Consider the following 22,658-nt stretch of genomic DNA (forward strand, 5'->3'; position numbering starts at 1 on the left):
AGAGCTGCTCGAGGGTATTCCTTCTGCTTTTCCTTCCAGCTGTTGAGAGGATCCCATGTCCCTACTCCCTTGAAGTTAGGTGTGGACATATGACCTACTTTGGGCAATGAATGTGAGTAAGAAAAATGTGTCATTTCAGCCTAAAGTCTTTACAAGCCAGCGTAGGACTCACCACATTCCTGTCCTCTTGCAGCGACAATCCTGGGCCCTTTCTAGAGGGGGTCCTTTAATGAGAATAAAATGAAGCAAAACCCTGCACTAAGCTATAGTGAACATGTAGCAAAAATGAGAAGCAAATGTTGTTTTAAGCTACGGAGACTTGGTGATTGGGTGTCAGGAAGCATAACCTGCCTGTCCCATCTGATTCCACCGGTGTGACCCATCTGCCTGCCCAGGTTGCTGTGCCATCACGCCAGTGTGCAGGGCCTCTTCACACTACAGAACACACAACAGACCTTACAGTCAAGTGCTTTCCCAAAGAAGGAAAGAGTGTGCTCGCGTTTATGTATAATCCATTCCATTCTAGGCAACAAAGTTGATGACAACACTATGCCATCTGCCAGCTCAAATTATTTTTGTCATCTCAGATTAAAAATTGTTCTAATATTGAACAGGGAAAAGATTTAATGCAGGTAGGCTTTGGGCAACGTTTTAAAGATTGCATTTTCTTCACGACAGGCCCAGAAAGCTAATAAAAGAACTAACATTTATTGATAGTTCATATGCTTCAGGGACTGTGCCAAGAGAATCTCCTTTATTTTTCCTTGAGGTGTGATGAGGTTAGTGCTATAATCATCTTTGGGTTACAGATGAAGAAACTGAGGCTCAAGGTGAATGTCATGTGTCAAGGTCATTCAATGGTTAATAGCAGTACTAGGATTTGAACCAGGTTCTGGGGGCTGCGCTCCAGCCACCGCACAACAGGGCCAGCCACATCATTTCATCCAAGACTTTCTCACTGCCCCAAATTAGGTACATTCTGGTTCTGCCAGGCCCTCATCCTTTACTGCTATCACCTTTCCCTCTCACCTGCTTTTGCCATTTTGTTATCAAAGACTTTTTCCTATACATGACTTTATCTAATCAATACTGAGCAAACAGGCACTGCAGACTTTAGACACAAAAATCAACGAGATGTAGTCGCTTCCCTCCAGGAGCTTATACTCTAGAGCAGTCATTTTCAACCCTTATTTTTTTTTTAAATCTCATGGCACATGTAAACTAATTACTAAATTTCTTTGGCACACCAAAAAATATATTGTTTGCCAGTCTGACTGAAAAATAGGTGTAATTTTGATTCACATCGGGCAACTATTGTTGTATTGTTTGTTGTCATTTTTTTTATTTGACAATTGAAGGGAAAAGAGGTCAGTGCCCCTGACTAAATAGTCGGGTGTTTTACAAGTTCTTGTGGCACAAAGGTTCGAAATTGCTGCTCCGAGCAGGACCCACCAATAGGAATACAATGTGAGTCACAAAGCAAACCATATATGGTAATTTTTAAAAATATACCTGTTTTTCTGTTTTTTAATTAAAAATACACATAAAATTCACCACCTTAACCATGTTTAAAGCTTACAGTTCAATGGTATTAAGAGTACAGGTATTCCTGTTTTTCTGAAACCATCACCAATCCCCACCTCCAGAATTCTTACCTCACATGGAATGTTAAGTGGTCTAATAAACACATTTTAAAGCCCCAAAACAGATTAAATTAATTTTAATAGTATAGTTTAACCCAATAAATCCAAAATGTTAACATGGAAACATAAAACAAGTATAGAAAGTTATTAATGAGATATTTTATATTCTTGTTTTGTACTGTGTTTTTGAAACAGCTAAATATGGACTAGCCACATGTCAAGGACTCCGTTGCCATATGTGGCTGGTAGCTATTTTATTGCACGGAACAGGTCCATAGGGAAAGATAAAGGCACAGACTGATTATTTCAAGGCAATAAGGAGAAGATGAAATGTAATGCTCATGGGACACTGTGGAAACATAGCCAAGGGACACTTAACTCAACCTGGAGTTCTGGGGAGGCTTCCAGAAGATGATACCTGGCTTGGGCAGAGAAGAGTGAAAAAGACTAGATTCGGGGTATGGCAGCAGTCCACGCAAGGAACTGCCACCTATTCACTGTGGTGAGCACCAAGTGTAAGGCAGTGGGGAGTGGAAGGAGATGTGGCTTATCAGGCACAAAGGAGCCCAGTTGTGAAGGGCCTTTTATGGGAAGGAAAAGAGTGTGAATTTTGTTTGCATGACTCCCTGCAGCTTTACAATATCCTTTCATATACATTAGGTCATTTGGGAACAATGTCATCAGCCCCTGAGGTGTTTGTGTCCAAGACTGCTAATTGCCTCTTCAGTCTATTCTCTCCTTCTTCCACACTATCAGAAGTCCTCTATTATTAGGGGTGGCAATAAGTGTAGCTAAAATGTGCACCTAAAGATGACAGCTGACATTGTTGTATAGGGTTTCTGAAAAATGTCCATAACAGGACTGATTCAGATAAGAAATATGCCATTTATCCATTGCCCCTTTCAGCTTCTTGCTGCTAGGAGTGTAGAAATAATTGCTGGAGCTGCTGTGGTCTCTTTGTGACTACAGGCTACTCTGAGGATGCCGAGTATGCTCTAAGCACATCAGAGGAGAATGATACATGGTTCCTCTGTCCATACGACTATGGAACTGTTGTACCAGCTCTGATCTGCCTTGTTCAGAACTTGTTTTATGTGAAAGAAAATAAGTCATTCTCATTTAAGTCACTGTTATTTGGGTTTTTTTTCTTATATGCAAACAAACCTAACTTCGCATCATACAGGATATATAACCGATAAATTAATTCTTTAAGCTATTTTGCAAAGGAGTTTACCAAGGATCTAAAAGTTAAGTGGCCTGATCTGGATCATGCAGTGAGTAGTGGTGTCAGATACAAGACTCAAGCCAGAGGATTCTGGCCCTAAGACCTATGATTTATTTATTTTATCACTGTTTTTAAGGATGTGGTTTATACTACCTTCCCCTTTCTGATGCTGCACAATTTCAGGGTAGCCATCATGCAGGACAGTGACTGTGGAGTCCCAGGTTACAGTTAGTGAAAACCTGTATGGAATATCTAGTAAGAACTGATGTGATAACCACTTTGCCCCAGCCTCTACTTGGGCATCAGTGTCCTTTTCCTTGACCATCTGGCAAGAGGCCCATAAAACACAGGGGCAAGCAGTGACCGTCTCCTCCCCTCTTTTTGAGCCCACCCCCCGCTCCAGGCTCGTTTCTTGCCTTTAGGGCTCCGTCTGGCTGCTTCCACTGAATTCTTCTGGCTGTGCTAAGAGAAAGCTCGACCAGGCCCTTCTCAGCCTGCACATACAGGACTCTGCAGGCATCTGGCCTACCCCCTCCCTTTCTGCTGTGTGCCTCTTGGCTATGTCACTGTTCAATTAGCATCCCAAGCACAGGGTGGTGATACTCAAATCTGTCAATTCTGCAACTTGTTGGCATCTCCACAGAGAGCTCAGCAGGTGAAGAGGTTGCTGACTCAAGGCTTAATGGGATTTTCATATCATCTGCAGAGCTCAGTCATGCACGAGATCCTTATAACTTACAAGATGACCAGATCAATCAATGGTTTATTGAGTATCCTCATTGACCTTTAGCTAAGCCTCCTCTGCCAGTAAATGGACCTGAGCCAAGTGCCTGGTACCACCTCACCGGTTCCAGGTATGGTCAGGTCGTGTCCAGGGCCTCCTGATGGAGGCGCTTTCCAGCTGAGCTGATACTCAGTGTGCCACGGTTTCTCTGACCTTGTGTGCCGGTTTACCTGCACAGCTGGGCGGAGAAGCATGTCTGCTTTCCAGTGGTGTATCTGGAGATGGGGTGAATAAACATTTCTCTTAAAGGGCATCTAGTAAATATTTTAGGTTTTATGAGCCACACAGCCTTTGTTGTAACTACTCAGCTCTGCCACTATTGCATGGAAGCAGGCAGAGACAACACGGCAAAGCATGCATGTGGTTGTACGCCAATAAAACTTAGCTTTTGGACACTGAAATTAAAATATTATATAATTTTTATTTGTTGTAAAATAGTATTTTTGCTTTGATTTTTAAAAACTATGTGAAAATGTAAAAACTGTTCTGAGCTTGTAGATTGTACAAAAATAGTTTGCCAACCCCTGATCTAGAGGCAAGGTTGTATGGTAATTAAAAACAGGAGGGTTTTTTATGGTGTGAATCCTGGTTCTGTCACCAGTTAGCTCTGTAACTTAGCAACAGTCACTTCATCTTTCTAAGGTTCAGTTTCCTCATTGGGAAATGAAGATAATTCCAGTACATACCACCGAGGACTGCTGGTGGGCTAAATGAGACAATGGGTGTGATGTGGGTAGCCCAGCACACGATTCAGTGTCCCCGATGGGCCTGGTGCTGAGCTTGTCACTACAGGAGGTCCACAAATGAACCAGACACAGCTGCACCCTCCAGGAGCAGGGAGTCTAGCAGAGAGGTGGCTGTGGGCCCCAGTGACTATCACACACACGGCACAGTGATTATAGCTGTAAGAGAGGCACAGCAGGGACAGTTTGTCATCATGATGTTTGCAGTACTGCTTCTGGGGTTTTGAAATGCTCAGGGTATTTGCTCAAAGGAAGAGCAGCCCACCTGGGACTGCCATGGCGAGGCCAATCCACGCCCCTCTGTGAGTCTCCCGCCGCCCACCATGGCTCTGCAGCACTGCTAGTCTAGCTTCCCCATCACCCTCGCAGCACCTCTGCTTTTTCCTCTTCTCACATTGCTCAGCTGCCACAGAGGGAGAGCTTCCACTCTTTATCTTTGTAATGGAACCCAGTTGAGCTATGGCCAATATTACCTTGCCGTTGGTGAATTTCTATTAAATGGAAGTCATTGTAAAATATGTGCACAATTTGGCAATGTCATTTGCAAGCAAGGTATGATATATGGTAATTGACACTTCTGTGTTTGCATTACTTCCACGTGAAAACCAATCTTACCCTTACCTCTTTGTAAGATTGTTTGTTCTACCCGATCTGGCTACCAACTAGAATCTTAACTAGGCTTATCACCTGGGGACCACCTAGCTATATTCCTATCCTTACTTATGGAATTTCTTTAACACAGGCCCTAAAAACAGAAGCTAACAATGCAACACATTGTGCATAACTGGAGCTTCCATATAATTTTAATGGTATACAGTTCTCTTAAGTTGTTTTCTTTTATGGAATGCAGAAATCACAGACATTGAAACTATAATAATAAATAGTGATATTCAGCTGATCTGACCTCCAGAAAGAAGTGGTAAATTCCTTAGCAACAGCGGTGATCCTTTTCAGTTTGTTTCCTGAAGTCTTTCTGAATCTACATCACCTGTGAGTCTTGTGGTGTCCCATGTTGATCATATCCTGTGGTGTTCCACGCCAAGTTGATTACTCACGCCCTTGAGTCAGGTGTTTATACCAATTACAGAGCTTTCTCTGTGATTTGACTGCAGTCACTCAATTTCAAGCTTTTAAAGTAGTGATCTTCCCCATCTTCCTTTTTGCAAACCCTTTAGGAGGATCCTTTTCTTCCAATACACTTAAAAACACCTGCTGCAGCTGCCAGTTACTTTGGGAATTATTGTACTTCTCTCGTTTTTGCACAGATACAGCCTCTTTCTGCTCTGTCCACTCTTTGATCTGTCTTCTGCTCTGACAGCAGGAAGGGTTTTTGAGGTTATTCTAGAATTCTGAAACATGAAAGGAACTTGCAAGTGGGCTATGGCACGAAAGTCTTGCCTGTGCAGGGCTGCTGTGCAAAACAATCCCAAACAACACTGTCCTCTTCATCATGCCTGTAACTGTTTGTGCAGTGCACAGCCTGCATGGTGATGCTCGGCCTCCCTGGCTCAATGGGCAGGATTCACGGAGCTGTGATGCATACTCTGTCTGATACTGCCTTTTTTTTTGGGGGGGGGGGGGGTTAGGGAGGTGGAAGCGGAGGAGGAAGAGGAAGAACAACAGCACTTTTCTAGAGCTTCTTTTGTGCTAGGCACTCTTCTAAGCACTTTACATGTATTAACATTTAATCACTAAGTAGGAGATTTTTACTTATTCATTGTAGTAGAGGCTGGCTCCTACAATGTTTCAGACCCTGTCCTGGGTGATGCAGACCAGACCAGAAACAGGCTTCCTTCCCTTATACAGGTTGCAATCTAGTGAATCTTGATGGAACTGATTTAAAAAAAAAAAAAAGCCAATTCTTAAATCTATGGCAGGACCAAAGCAAAGAAAATTGCTGAAATTGTCATCAGACCCTCCTCAAAAATCCACACAGACTCCCTGCTGAATGAAATGACAAATCCAAGCTCGCGTTTAACATTACATCACCAAGTGGTCTTTCTGTTCAGCTTTAATTTTTCTCTATAAGGCATTATCTCTGCCCCTTACACTGGAAAACCAGGCCACTTCCTGGCCTGCACAGGGACTCAAAAATTTCCCTGCCGGGAGGTTTGCTTCAAGCCATTTCCCTCTTCCTTCCTCTCTGCCTGTCCAAATTCCTCCTACTGGCCCACCTTTCACCTCCTCTAAGCACAGGCTTCCCTGATGGAGTGAATACATACCACTCTGTCTCCTTGGGTTTTGAATACAAATTATTCTACATCATTTTACATGTAACACTACATTGCTCTGTAGGTGTTGGGGTGTGTGTGTGTGTGTTCACATATTCCTTGAGGGTGAGAGTCTGACTTCTAATTTTGATTGTAACCCCCACCCCCAGCCTTGTTCTGTGCATAGCACACCACAAGTGATCAATGGATGCTTTTTAATAAGGAGCTGACTCACCGCCAGCACTCTGGCGCCCTTGGCTTGGGTTGTTCTGAGGCATGCAGCCTTTCAAGGAAAGTTGGCTTTCCTGCCTCCCTTCCATAGTGCTGGTGTGAATTTCAATGCTAGACCTTCAAAGAAAAACCCAGAACGGGCCATCCTACCATTCTGTCAGTGTGAAAGAAACAGATCCCCAGTGAAGGGGAGCCCTAGGGACTGCTTAGATAAAATTCACACTTATATCTATTCATTTTCCTTCAGCAAAATAAAATCGTTTCCAGCCTGAGCTAACACTGAGTACTTAGTATATTTTATATACAGGGGTGGGCAAAAGTAGGTTTACAGTTGTTCGTAAGGAAAAAGACATGCAGGCTATGATTATTACAATCGCTTTATTAATTCTGTGTTTTGCATTCTCACAACTGTAAACCTGCTTTTGCCCACCCCTGTATGTGTATATTTATTTATTCAACAGCCCTAGGGGATAGGTTTTATCATTTTCATTTTACAAAGGACAAAATGGAGACAAAGAGAGGTTAAGTCACTCCTCCCAGATCACCCAAGTAGAAAATGGAAGAGCCAAAATTGAAAGCCAGATAGGCTAATTTGAATAAGAGCTCTTTGCCTCTGCACTATATACTTTTGTACCAGAGATTGTCAACCAGTATAATGCAAGAATTTTTAAGGCCTAGAGGCAGGACAGAAGGGACTCCGTGGCCCAAGGTGGGGACTTGACCCTCTACCTGGAGATGCCTGTGTCAGCACTGAGCTACTGTGGCTGCAGCTGCAGCGGTGGGGGAGGTGGCAGCATGGCCAGGAAGGGGTGTCTCATGGGAGGCCACTGCATAGCCGGGACCATGGAGGGGCAGAGCGGCAGCTGCAAGATCATGGTGTTGGAGGACATAGAGTGAGGCAAGACAGTGCTGCTGCAGGTGTTTGCCCACCGTGTTTGAGAACTAAACCGTGAGCTTTGAGATAGACAAGTACTGTATTGAGCTCAATATGTGGGACACCAGGTTCCTCTTACTATGATAATGTTTGGCCCTGGCCTATCCTAATTCACATGCTGTGTTCATCTGCTTTGACCTTAGCCAACGAGAAACACTTCACAGTATCCTCAAGAAGTGGCAAGGAGAGACTCACACGTTTTGCTTCAATGCCAAGGTTATACTGGTTGGCTGTAAACTGGACCTGTGAACCAGCCTGGCCCACTGAGGGAGCTGTCCACACAGAGGCTTATCCGCTACACATGAGTAGGGCACTGTGCTGGCCAGGCAGGTGGGCGCTGTGTTCTACGTGGAGTGCTCCTCCTGGTCCTCTGGACGCAGCAGCAGGGATGTCTTCCAGGTGGCCCCAGTGGCCTTCCTTGGCCGTGGACATAGGTAGCTGTGCTGTACTGACTTACACCAGGTACTGCAGTGATCCGCTCAACTGGCTGGATGGCCAACCAGGGAAATGAGAATGAAGGCAAGATGCACAACGAGGGAGCCAAGAATTGCGACCTCATGTGAGGAGCTGGGGAAGGGCAGAGTGTCAGGGGGGCTGATGAAGAGCACAGTTGTTCCCCTGCCTGCATGCTGGCATCCTGACATGACTCTGGCTGGGACTTCAGGGCAGGTTGAGTGAGCACCTCTCCTTGGCTAGGGCTGCCGAGACAGAGGGTGCCACTATTCCCCACACCTCCATCCCCCTCCTCTCCACAGGAGGTAGAGGCACCTAACAAGGCAGGCATGTGGGCCAGGAGCTGGAAGAGGGCAGGCGGTTTGGGGAAGCCAGCGTCAACCAGTGCCCTGGGTTGAGTATATGAAGGGTGCCCTCTCTCCCTGCTCCAGTCCCCATACCCTGGCCCTGGCTTCCTTCCCTAAGGAAAATATCCATTCCATGACCCTCCCTTTTCCTCTGCTTTCACTTCTGCAGCTGTTCTCACTCATCCTAATCTCCAGGTAACATATATTAAATTAAAAAGCAGCTGAGAAACCCCTCCCCCTATATACCCACCAATCCTAGCCCCTCCCTCTCTTCCTCCAATAGTCCCCAGATAAAGCCCATGCTCATGGAAAACAAATTTAAAACATGCACTCACTAACTATTTGGTTAGGGGCACTGACCTTTTTTTCCTTAGAGTGTCAAATAAAAACATGACAACAGCCAACACAATAATAAACATATGGTGTAAATGAATCAAAAGTATACCTATTTTTTGTCAGATCAGCAAAAATATATTTTTTGATGTGCTACAGAATTTTAGTAATTAGTTTATGTGTGCTATGAGATTTTTTAAAAAAGGTTGAAAATCACTGATATCATGTATAGTTCAAGCCCTATGTTTTCTTACTGATTGGTTGGTCTGTCCATTGTTGATAGTGAAATGTTGAAGTTCACTAATATTATTGTATTGTTGTCTATTTCTCCCTGCAGATTTCCTGTTATTTGCTTAATATATTTAGATGCTACAATGTTGGGTGCATATAATGACCTTCTTTGTCTATTTTTGTAGTTTTTGACTTAAAGCCTATATTTTCTTATATAAGTATAGCTACTCCTGCTCTCTTTTGGTTTCCAGTTGAATATCTCATAACTTTGATCCTGTGTGTGTCATTAAAGCTGAAGCAAATCTCTTGTAAGTAGCATATAGTCAGGTCTCATTTTTGTTATCCATCTAGCCACATTATGCCTTTTGGCTGGAGAATTTAGCCCATTTACATTTAGAGTAATTATTGATAGGCAAGGACTTACTGATGCCATCTTATTGTCTTATGGCTGTTTTGTACTTCTATTATTTCTTTCTTCTTTTCTTGAAGTTCTCCTTTGTGAATTGATAATATTCCATAATGGAATACTTTGATTACCTTCTCTTTATCTTTTGTGAATATACTGTAGGCTTTTGCTTTATGGTTATAGTGAGGCTTACCTAAAACAGCTTATAAATATAACATTTTGTTTTATACTGATAAAAACTTAATTTCATTCCCACAAAAGCTGCACGATTTTTCTCCTCCCCTATGCTCAGTTTTAATTTGGTGTTTTTATTTACCTCTTTTTATATGGTGTGTTTGTTAACAAATGGTTTTACCTATTGTTCATTTTAACGTTCTTGTTCTTTAACCCTTATACTAGAGTTAAGTGGTTAACACACCACCATATTATAGTATGAGAGTATTCTGATTTTGACTATGTACTTACCTTTACCAGTGTGTTGTATATTTGTATATGTTTTATGTTACCACTTCACATCCTTTCATTTCATCCTGATTAATTTTTTTTAGCATTTCTTGAAAGACATGTTTAGTGGTGATAAACTCCCTCAACTTTTGTTTATCTGAGAAAGTCTTTATCTTATCTTCATTCCTGAAGGATAACTTTGCCAGGTAGTGGACTCTTAATTGGTACCATTTATTTTTCTATCAGCCCTTTGAATATATTGTCCCACTCTCTCCCGGCCTGTAAGGTTTCTGCTGAGAAATCCGCTGATGCTCTAATGGGGGTTTTCTTGCAAGTTACAAGCTTCTTTTCTCTTCCTGCTTTAAAAATTCTCTGTATTTGATTTTTTTTACAATGTGTCTTGGACAGAATTTCTTTAAGTTGTGATTGGTGACCTAAGAACTTCATGAACTTGATACTCAAATTTCTCTCCACATTTGGGAAATTCTCATCCATTATTTCTTTAAATAAACTTTCTGCCACCCCCTCGCTTTTCCTTCTGAAACTCCAATAATTCATAAATTGTTTCTTTTTATGGAATTCCACAATTCAAAAAATGCTTAGTTTACTCCTTTTAATTCTTTTTTCTTCGCTTTCTAATTCACAGATACTTTCTTCTGCTTAATCTGTTCTGCCATTGATGTTCTCTGTTGCATTTTTTTTTTTTTTTCATTCCATTCATTATATTCTTCAGCTCCAGACTTACTGTGTGATTCCTTTTTATGATTTCCATCTCTGGTAATCTCATTGTGTTCATTACTTGTTTTCTTGGTTGTCTTAAATTGCCTTTGTGTTTTCTTATACCTCGTCAAGTTTTCTTAAAACAGCTATTTTGAATGATATACTGAGTAAATCACAGACCTCCATGCCTTTGTGATTGGTCACTAGAAGATTATTGTAATTGTTTGGGGATGTCATGTTTTCTTGATTTTTCATGTTCTTGGACATTATGTGTTGCTGTCTTCACATTTGTAGTAGCATCACTTCCTGCACTCTTCACAAATTAGAGGTGTTAATGTGCCATTAGCCCTGCTAATTGATTCTGAAACTGTCTCAGACCATCTGTAGATACACCTGACCATGTTTCTTGCCCCCTCTTGTAGTAGAATTCTTAAGCTTAACTGCCCTTTTCTTGATCCTGCAATGCACCAGGCTGAGTGCTTACAGTCTCCCTTTGTTCTCCTAAAGGTGGTGCTAAAGCTTAACTTTGTGGCTTTTCCCTGGCCCACAAATTTGATCCAGCTTTCTGTATGTGCTCACTAGCTTCCTGTTGTCACTGCCACCTTCGGGAACTTGCACAGAGAGCTGGCAACAGGGTGGAGATGTGTGTGGAAGAGGCGCATGGAGCACTGAGGGTGTCCATAGGCTCTTTGGGGGAGATCTGCAGACAAAGGTATTACCAGTGGCTTATGGAAAGACTTCTTGATGGAGTCTTGATGCAGGTAGTAAGATCTGTGTTCCTTTAATGCCCTCCAAGAGTCCTATCTGCTGCTCTCCCAATCTCTTCCCATCTCCTGAGTCCTGCTGCTCATGACTCAGTACTCTGGATATGGTGAGAGAGAAATGAACCTCTTTCACAGTGGCCTGTATAGCTGGGGAAGCCAGGTGCTCACTTACGTGCTTTCACCTTTTCTGTGGTAGAAATCAAAGGCTGAGAAGATCTCCCTGTGCCTGAGCTATATTGGCTGGGGGGAAGAGTAAAACAGGTAAAGTCAAACTGTTTGTACTATCCTCTCTGATGCATCCAAATCTGTACCTTTTTGCTCCAGCCATGTTTTGGCACGTCTGTGCTGGAAACCTGGATGTTCACAAAGGCTCTTTCCTCCATGGGTGATTTCTAAGACAGTGTTTTCCAGGGGTTTCTGGACCATGGCTAAGAGGGGCTGGAGCCATGGGCCACTGCAGGGTCTCCAGCTGTGACTAGGTTCTGTATGTCTATTATCCTCCTGGGTCACTTGGTAATGATGCTGGGTCCCATAGCTCTCACAAAGGATCTTTTCTCCATGGATGGATACCAAATTGTTATTGTTGGAGGTGGGGGGGGGGACCACAAATGAGTGATGTCTTATTCAACTATGTTGTTGACATCACCCTAAACTTGATGTTCTTGTTTTACTGTAATAAATCATACACTACAAAATAGACAGTTACTTGGTTTATAAGAACAGTGAGGGATCAGCTAGTGTAATTTTTAATAATTTGGCTAAGTTATGCCGACCTAGAATAATAGATAACTAAACATCTCCAAAGTATAAAATTCTACAGTTATACCCAGAGAACTCATTTCTGTCATTATTTTGTAACATTTGGAATAAAAAACATTTCCCTGTCTAGCCAATCCTTCTGGCTTCGGCTAAGTCATTTCTCTGTTACTTATGTTACATCGATATGCTGCATGTTAATTTTATCTTAGCTCCTTTTCTTCCCAGCCATCCTTGATTAGTACATAGATAGCATCTTCCAAATTAGAACATGCCACTCAAGGATTTCCTATGTTTTAGAATTTCCCACTTTCTGGAATGAACACTGGCCTTGTTATTTGACGCAAAGGAAACCGTGTCTGCATCTCTTCTTCATGTGTACAGTGGAGATCATCACACCTCTTGGCAGTTGGAGATTGAATTTAGTGATACCACAAATGTGAAAATAGTATCAAATGGAGCAGTTCGTCAGTGTGTGCTTGCTTTTTAATCATGGCTGAGACTGGTAGCAGGAAGCATCTCTCTTCTCTGCTCCTGATTGCTCTCTTGTATTTCTCTCCCCTCACGCTCTGTCCTCAGCCGCCTCCTCTTCACTTTGGTTCCTGGGCAGCTGCTACTGTGAAGACAGTGCAGCTCCCATCTGCTTTCAGCATATGGGACCAACACTGTTGCTTCCAAAGTTCTTGTGTTTGCTGTTCAGAGCAGGGTTGGTTATTGTGTAGAAAGTGAGGCAGAAAATTGCAGAATGATTTAACCATGTTTGTCAAATCTATAGGCATGATGGAATTAACAGATCAATCTTTTTATCACTCATTCATCCATGTATGCATCTGCCAACATTTCCCACTGAGAATTTGAGTTTCTACACACGCTTATACAAGTTCAGGGGAAATAGAGAAAGCACAGAAGACCATGGCCAAGAGGAAATTAAAACACAAATCTGCATATTATAAGACCCATAAATATTACTCCCAACCCATAATTTTGGCTCTGAGAATCTTGGCACAAAGCAAAAGAGGAAACACTATTGACTTACAAATTTCCTAATGTCCATAAGGGAATAGTGGCAAGTAAGCAGAATATGTCAAGCAAAGCTTCTCTTGGCATTTAGATCTGAAGAAAAATTTTCAAGTGGGTTACTAATAAGATTTGGAATATCCTTCATACCAGAGTGTAAGGGTTCTAAACTCAACACTCATTCTAGAACTGGGTGCAGTTAAAGCTTCAGGTAGGCCACACATATAAAAAGAACTGCTGGTTGTAGTTATGAAAACATTTTTGATAACCAATATCCCTGGATTTAATTGTCCTGATTTTAGATCTACGTTATCCATCATTCCATATAAAGATAGTGCAGATGGATATCAACACAGAAGCGTTCGTTCAACTATTGCCAAATCCATCGGTTGTAGTAATGGAAGTAGATAGTTGGGTCAGTTTGTTAGGGGGCGATGATAATGTAGTGCAATGCTGTGGACATGCTTCCTGATGGGAATTGGTCTTCACCGATAGACGTCACACTCCTGAGTCTTCCAGGTCATCCACAATTACAGGGGAAGGTTAGGGGACGTAAGTGGTCTAATAAAAATTCACCTGCACAGCTGAAATCACAGTGTAGGTCAGTCAACAGTACCTTATCAATATGGAAAGAGGTTGTTTGGAAATGACAGTGACTAATTCATCAGATTTTATCTAACAGCTCTAGACTTGCAACCTGCCCTGATGAGTGACTGCACAAAATAGGCAAGCCAAGGCATTGCCGTGAAACTCCACAACTACTCCCGTAAACTTAAAATGAAATGATTGGAGAGACCGCATGATAAAGTGTGTTTGAATATCATTTAGCTTTTTATGATTCCATGGTGCTTATAAATAGAAGGGATGTAATTGATATTTTACGTTGCAGACCTGCTGTCCACTAAGTTTTGTAATTGATCTTTGGGGGCATGGGGGCACAGACTCAAACGCCTACAGTGTCCAGTCAGGTCATGAAAATGCATGAAGTGAGCTGATTACAAATAAAAAAGATGATGGCAGCTGTGGGGAACTGGAGATCTTGAATTCATTCAAAAGGTGGCATCAGCCACTTCCCTCATGCTGATGATTGCCACAGAGAAATTCAGACCCAGGGATATAATGCTGCACAATTTTAGCTAGAAATTCACATTTCCTATGAGTTGTTTCTAATTTTTAAGACACATGATGGTCAAATTTTAAAATGCCTGGGGGCTGGACTTAATCTCTGCTCAGTCATTTTGCACCTAGTGGACTAGCTATATGTATAAACGTAAATGAGAAAATGAGAGAAGCACAAAGAAATTGAGCTAAGACGACACATGTACACCCACATTCTTAGACAATTGTAGATTCATTTCGTTGAACAGACTACAGTAGGTACCTCTTGATTTCTTAAAAATTAAGACAAGATTTATTTCTTGTAAGGCAGTGCAACTATGTAGTTATTATTGTTAAATCCATGTTTGAGTGGAAAGGGAGCTAGATCTTAAAAGTGTATTGCAAAACAAAATGATGCTACTTGCTTTCTGAACTGATTTTTTTATGTGACTTGAAATCTCAAGTTTGCCAGGTACAAAGTACTGTCTTTCTTTTGCCTTGCACAAGGTACAGAATTTCTCAACTGAATTTATGGGTAATTTTGTCTTACTTATTTTCAGTTAATATATAAAGAGAAAGAAAGCCCGGTGAAATTTCTATGTCTACCTATTATGCTAAATTTTCACTTGGCAAAATGAAGTGCCCAATCATTATGTACTCAAGCTACAGGCTGCTATTTCAATTTTTTAAATCTTATGTCAGGTTACATTAATGCTTACCCAAAGTTAGGGTATATTTTGGGAATGCAGGGAGTAGGGTATAGAGAGCCATAAAAGTGTCAATTTAAGTTGTTAAACATCATTTTAAAAACTCTGTAAATATAATCAGATTGGAAATGTGCCACCTGTTTGGTGTTCGTTCACCTGTGCTGCTTTGCTTGCTGGGAGGCATGCTGAGGCCTTGGAAGCCGTGAGAACTAATTAAATAATGGCTTATGCTGCCACATAAATAAATTAGTCCCTCTGTGGATATACGTTAAATGCTCCAGAAGGTGCATTCTGACCTCACTTAGTGAACCAAGGTACCATTTGTCTTTCTACAAGTCTGGTGACCTTCAACTGATTAGGTGGCTTTGTGGAATTCAATTTTGATCCTAAGTAATGTAAATATAAGAGGGTCTTTACTGTTATAGTTTTAAAACACAACTGTAGAAATAAGCCCAATTACAAACTGGTAGATTCACCTCTAGAATAAAGTATGATGTAGATTAAAACACACACACACATGCACACACACACACCTACTTGAAATGACTACAACATAAAAATTGTTATTATAACCAAAAATCAAACAAAATCAAAACCCCCACCAAAAACAAAACAAAACAAAACAAAACAAACAAACAAAAAAAAAACACCTCTCAGTAAACTGGCAATGACTCAGGAAAAAAAAATTGTTGTAAAGTGAGTGGGGGAATTTCTGCTCTAGTCAAGGCTACCTATACAAAGCATGTAGCTCAAGTCAAAAAGGGGAAGTTACTATAAAGAAATGTCTCGTGGCATTTGAGGTAGAAGAGCAGAGTCCTGAACGATTGTAGGAAAGCAGGTATCCCTTGTACCATCTCCCTCATCTGCATCTTTTTGTCTCATCATCTCTCTCAGGCCCTACTTCCCCTGTATTTGACCCAGCATGGCCACCTCGCCCAAGACTGCATTTCCTTATAGCTAGGATGACTCAGTTATTTATCATCCAAAGCAGGACTCTTTTGAGTGTGAAAAGAAACATGATCAATAATTTCTCCAAGATACAAGCATAAGTTGGACAAAACAAGACATAGACTCACACCCATCCCACCCACCCCCTTTTTGAGCCCTAGAACAGGTTTCTGTTTATTATAATGCCTGAGTTTCCTGGTTCAGGCTGAGCTTTCTCCTTTGATCAGTAGCTCATCCTTAACTAATCTACTGGGTGGAATATGGGATCCAGTAGTGTAAACAGAGCATCAGGAGCTGTGAGCAAGACCAGTTACTCTTAGGGAGTGTGGACAGGAAAATAAAGCTGGAAACTGTGGCAGTGTCATAGATTTAACATGTTACAGAACAAGAAATGTTATATCAGTTGCTTTGTAGTGTTCTTTCACAGTAACAGTCTGCTGCTGGGGGCAAAACCAGTGTTTAAGCTAGCCCAAGCCCAGAGAGTTCAGAAGCCAAGAATCTAAATATCTATTTTCCATGGTTCATTGTCCCTGAAGCACAGATTTTCTAAATCCTACTTTCCTGTTTCACCTTAGTCCATAATGTTTCTACCTCTATTTTGGTGGTAGTCATCTGTGGTTTGGCCTATCTTAAATCTACTTGCCTTTCTTCAGATAACAGCGCAATTTTCTTTTGGGTTTACATAGGGCCAACTCAAGTCTCATCAATTGGCATTGATTCCTGGCTATAGCAATTGATTTGGAGATGGGTCTTTAGTTTAATTTGGCTCAATGAGACTCAATCTGGGGCTTTCATTGAAACATTTTGGAAGGACTGAGCTTGCTGAATTGATAGCAATGTAATTCTGGAGGTGCTGATGGTCATCTTGTCCTGTGAGGGGAATGCCTGCCTGAGCATGAACTAAAACAGGGAAACAGAGCAAGAAAGAGAGACATAGAGAGATAGTAATAGTGAGAAAGAGGAGGGAGAGAGAGAGGGAGGGAAGGGAAGGGAAGAGAAGTGAGAAGGGGAAGGAAGGGAGGAGGGAAAGGGAGGGAGGGGAGGGAAAGAAATGTGAAGTGGGAGAGGGGAGGGGATAGAGAGGAGAGGAGAGAAGAGGAGAGAAGAAATCCTTAACAATAGCATTCGAACTCCTGGACACAAGCATTCTTGAAAATAAAATTTTAACCCTGGATTTTTCAGTTTTGTAAGCCATAAAATTCCTATCTCAGTTAAACCTAGTTGAATTTCCACCATCTACCAACAGTAGTTTTCACTGATTTCCTTTCTTTAGAATCTTGTTCCAGCTCTGGCTCAGTCAGTTATTCCATTAGCCAAGGCTGACCTCTGATGCTTCTCCTTATTGTAGACTATGCAGTTTTAAGACCTCGCGCTTTCCTTATTGATGGGTGATGTGTCAGGGCAAGTGCTCTAAGATCCCATGGGGATCAGAGACCTGGCTCAGTATTAAAACATATGAACAATCTGTCCTTTCAAAAATGGTGAAGCTCACTGTTTTGTTAATGTTTAGGCCACTGCCACTCATCTCATTAAGTGTTTAATTGGTTTTTAAAACATGCATAAAATTGCTTTTGAAATTTGACAAGATCCATAGCCCAATTGTTTTGCATAAAATTCTTGACATTTAGAGATGTGACAAATACACAAAATACTTCCAGTAGTCTTGACCAGTGCTTTGTACTAATGCAGCAATTTTCAACCGTTGTGCTGTGGCAGGCACACTGATGTGCCACAAGAATTTCGAAAACATGCAATACCTGACTATTTAGTCAGGGGCACTGACCACTTTTCCCTTAGGTTTTCAAATACAAAAATGACAACAGTCAACACAATAGCTATCTGGTGTGAATGGATCAAAATTATAGCTATTTTTCTTTTTGTCAGATCAGCAAAAAATATATTTTGGTGTGCTGCAGAATTTTAGTAATTACTTTATGTGTGCCACGAGATGAAAAAGGTTGAAAATTGCTGTGCTAATGTTTTGGTTGCACAAAAATAGTGTTCGGTAAGTGTTAATATAGATTGCAAATTATAGATTTGGTTGCTAATTGTAAGGCTTCGAGAGAAGAGAAAAGCCAAATAATATATTGAATTTCTTAGAGCTTTTAAGTATCTCTGTTTTAAGACAGGTTGATTTGGCAATTGCTTTCAAGGAATGAGGACAAATTCTGATTTTTAAAAAAAGGAGCTAAAAGCAATAGAAGAGAAATTAGCTTGAAGTCTGAATAATCAGTCCATTTTTCTAGTTTTCTCATGTATGCAATAGAAACATACAGTGTCTTATAATAATGTTATCTATCTATATTGGTGCTTAGAGAATCTACCTTATTTCTAAATCTTTTTACTACTTTACTAAGTAAACCTGATATACAAGGTCCCTCTTAGGGCCACCCTTATGTTGAATTTTACTCAGCAGCAGAGTTCTCTGCAAATATTTATGGTTAGAATGTATTCATTTTTCTATCTCATTTCACTGCCCACCACCACCTGAGACTGCTATGGGAATATGTCCATGTTTACACACATACACACACACACTGCACATCTGTATAGAAAATTTCCTAAAATCCAGTTTGCACTTGTCTAACTTTGGGAGTTGGGATAAAGAAGGTATGGAAACTTTCTTATGCAAATATGTTCCTCTTCATTAAGAGAGAGAAGCATAATAGTATTGCAATTTAGGAGTTCAGGTGGTGAATAGAGTTTGATTTAACATGAATCGTAGACCAAAGATAATTTGGTTCCACCAGTGATATTTAACCAGAAGAAATTTTTGATTAATTAAATGTCTCTAAAAGATAGAGCAACTGATACCAAAAAGTTAAGTTCACCTCTAATTAGGGAATAAATGAGTAAGAAAAATAAATCATTGATTCTATGGTAATCACTTTGGGAGAACTGGATCAGTCAGGAGGTGAGATTGGAAAGGGATACAATACTAACACTACTACTACTGCTACTACTGCTACTACTACTACTACTACTACTACTAATAATAATAATAATAATAATGGGAAGACAGGAAACAGGAGAAAAGAGTGTTTTCATCCACTCATTCATTTAATGATATTTGTTGGATACTTAATATGTGCCAAGTATCATATTAAGCACTAAGATTTAATGGTGAAAAATCTTTTTACCCTCACAGACTCCACATTTTATTGGGTAAGACAGAAAAAAGAAACATCTACACAAATAAAATAGTAATTATCGTGCCACACACTGAGCAGAGAAGACATAACAGACAATGGAGACAAGGTCGTTGTAGCTGTTGGCATCACATTCATCCCTATTTCTCCAGCTGTGACTGGATAGGAGTTGGGAGTGTGTGTGTGAATAAACACAGTCTATCCTAAGCTATATCCATTCCAAGGGGGAAGCACCTGGACCATGAAACCAAGGGAAGGACAACTGAATGGCGCATGTGGTCAGTATTGTTCTCCTTTTTGTATACTAACTACAGGAAAATATATAGCTTCCTTAGGTGCCCAGTAAAAAGAGCTTTGGCAAACTTGAGCTGATGGACTAGAGAGGATTAAAACAGGTTCTCTGTAAATTATTCAAGATAGCACAAAAGCAGTTCTGCAACAATGACTAGAGTTTTATGTATTTTATTTATTTATTTATTCATTTGTTTGTTTATTTACATTCAGTATCATTCAGTCTGTATTAGTTTCAGATATACAGCATAGTGATTAGACAATCATGTGAAATGCTAATCAGAAAGAATATATGTGCCCCTGTCTTCATAGCAGCATTATTTACAATAGCCAAGGTCTGGAAACAGCCTGAGTGCCCATCAGTAGATGGGTGGGTAAAAAAGATGTGGTACATTTACAAAATGGAATTCTAGGGAGCTGTAAAAAAAGAAGGAACTCTTACCCTTTGCAACAGCATGGGTGGACCTGGAGAATATTATGCTAAGCGAAATAAGCCTGTCAGAGAAAGACAAGTACCATATGATCTCACTTATATGTGGAATCTAATGAACAAAATAAACTGACAAACAAAATGAGACCAGAGGCATGGCTTCATGGAACAGCCTGACAAGCCCCAGAGGGGAGGGGGGGAAGAGATTAGCTAAAGAACACATAGTCTATGGACACAGACAACAATGTGATGTATTATTGTTTTTTACAAATCTACCTGATGATCATCATATTGTCAGTTACAGATTTCCTGATATAATTTTGGGACATGTGGCCAGAACAGCTGAGGCAGTCAGGCAGGTATTACCCTTTCCTGGCACAGAAAGATGTTAGTATCTAGGTAAATAAATTTTTTTGTAAAGCACCACAGACAGTATCAGTTGTAAATAAAAGCTATTTAAGAGAAGCAAACAAACAAAAACAGATCCCTTCAATATGGTCTTCTAGGAGAAACAAATGGTATGCTTCAGTACCCTTTATTGATCCATGAATATTACTGCATGGTAAATTGAGAAGTAATGGTTTATCTAGAAGAAACCTAAGTCAACACTGAGAATCAAAAGGAATAATTATGGCCTTGGCATAGAACTGCCATGAGCTTGGTTAGTATCTGTATGGTAGAAAAGATTATGTCTATATATTTATGGAGAATATTCAAAAGACTATTTTTCTTCTACGATTTTTATGGTTTTGAATCATATTTAAGTCTTTCACTCATTATGAGTTTATTCTTGCATATGGTGTAAGAAGGTGACCTAGTTTCAATTTTTTTTGCATGTATCTGTCTAATTTTCCCAACACCATTTATCGAATAGACTGTGTTTACCTCATTGCACGTTATTGCTTCCTTTGTCAAATATTAACCATAAGAATCTTAGAAGAAAACATAGGCAGTAAAATATCAGACATTTCTTGTAGTAATATTTTTTTCTGATATATGTCCTTGGGCAAGGGAAACAGAAGAAAAAGTAAACAAGTGGGACTACATCAAACTAAAATGTTTTTGCATAGCAAAGGAAGCCATCAACAAAATGAAAAGACAACACACTTAATGGGAGAACATATTCATCAATTATATATATGATAAGGGGTTAATATTAAAAATTCATAAGGAAACTTATAAAACTCAACACCAAAAAACAAACAATTCAATTAAAAAGTCGGCAAAGGACCTGAAATAGACACTTCTCCAAAGAGGAAATACAGATGGCCAATAGACATAAGAAAGAATGCTCAACATCACTAATCATTAGAGAAATGCAAATTAAAACCACAATGAGATATCACCTCACACTGGTTAGAATGGCATCATCAATAAATCAACAAACAACAAGTACTGGCGAGGATGTGGAGAAAAGAGAACCCTAGTGCACTGTTGGTGGGAATGCAGACTGGTGCAGCCACTGTGGAAAGCAGTATGGAGATACCTCAAAAAATTAAAAATGGATCTGTCTTTTGACCCAGCAACCCCACTTCTGAGAATATATCCAAAGAAACTCAAAACACTAGTCAGAAAGAATATATGCACCCCTCTGTTTATTGCAGTGTTATTTACAATAGCCAAGATTTAGAAGCAGTCCGATATGGACAGAAGTAGAAAGAATTATGCTTAGCGAAATAAGCCAGGCAACAAAAGACAAATACTATATGATATCACCTAATACAGGAAACTAATGAACAACACAAATGAGCAAAATTGAACGAGTGGCATGTAAACAAGGAGCAGAATAACAGTGACTAGGGGGGTAAGAAGGGGAAGAGTCCAGTCAAGGAACTAGTATAAATGACCCATGGACATGTACAATGGGGTGGGGATTGACTGTGGGAGTGGGGTAGGTGGGGTGGGGCGGAGCAATGAGGGGAAAAGTGGGACAACTGTAATAGAAAAACGATAAATAAATCAAAATTTAAAAAAACTTATTCATAGAATTTTAAATAAAAATATATGGTTATAAAACAATATGCTATTTTATAAAGGAGAAATGTTTACACACACACTCAAAAGAACATACTGAAATGTTAATAGTAATTAATAACTTGTATAATAGTATTTTTCTTTTTTATTTGTTGAATTTTGTAATTTTAAAATATTTTTCATGTGTTGTTTTTATAATTATTTTTAAATCATTATTTACACTCCTTCCTTCATAAGGGCATAATTGCAAAAGGTAAAGAAATGACAGAAAATCTTATAATGGAGATAATTTTTTAACCAAAGAAACATTCTATTTTCATAAAAGAGAGATCCATCCATGTGGGAATACTAGCTAAATGAGGGTTTATAAATTAGAATGAGCATGTATAAAATAGTGAAACATTGATTGTTCAGAAAACATTTGATTTAATCTTGATTTATATTTCTACCAAGAATCCTTCCCTTTATCCATCTCCAAGTTTCTTCAGTGTACATGGCATTCCCTTGAGCATACGTAGCTGTGTTAGGTATGTTTGCTTATATATTCTCCAAAAAGATGTTTTTTTAACTGTCCCCACATGGAATAGCCCCAGGCCTTCATAGGGCCTCCTCACCAATTGAAAATAGTTTCACCAAATTCATTAGTCATTTCTCCATATTTTCATTTTAGACCTTTTATTGGGTAGCTGCTATATTGGCACCATGTTTTGAAGAGATAAATAAGGCTGGAATCCCTAAATCATGCCCTAGAAAAGTGTGATACAGATAGAGAGATGGGCATTTTTAAAAACGGATAAATCAGTAAAATATGAAATACAAT

At 40.0% G+C, this 22,658-nt stretch overlaps 1 protein-coding gene and 1 pseudogene across 3 annotated transcripts in view; both read left to right on the forward strand.

The window, feature by feature from the left end:
• Positions 1–22,658, forward strand: part of LOC150013077 (histone-arginine methyltransferase CARM1-like) — a 233,289-nt gene that overhangs the window by 93,381 nt on the left and 117,250 nt on the right. The window lies entirely within an intron of this gene.
• Positions 7,680–8,333, forward strand: LOC150013080 (rho-related GTP-binding protein RhoN pseudogene; annotated as a pseudogene).

The sequence above is a fragment of the Furipterus horrens genome, unplaced genomic scaffold (assembly GCF_987537825.1).
Source record: "Furipterus horrens unplaced genomic scaffold, mFurHor1.1.pri manual_scaffold_4, whole genome shotgun sequence".
Lineage (NCBI taxonomy): Eukaryota > Metazoa > Chordata > Mammalia > Chiroptera > Furipteridae > Furipterus > Furipterus horrens.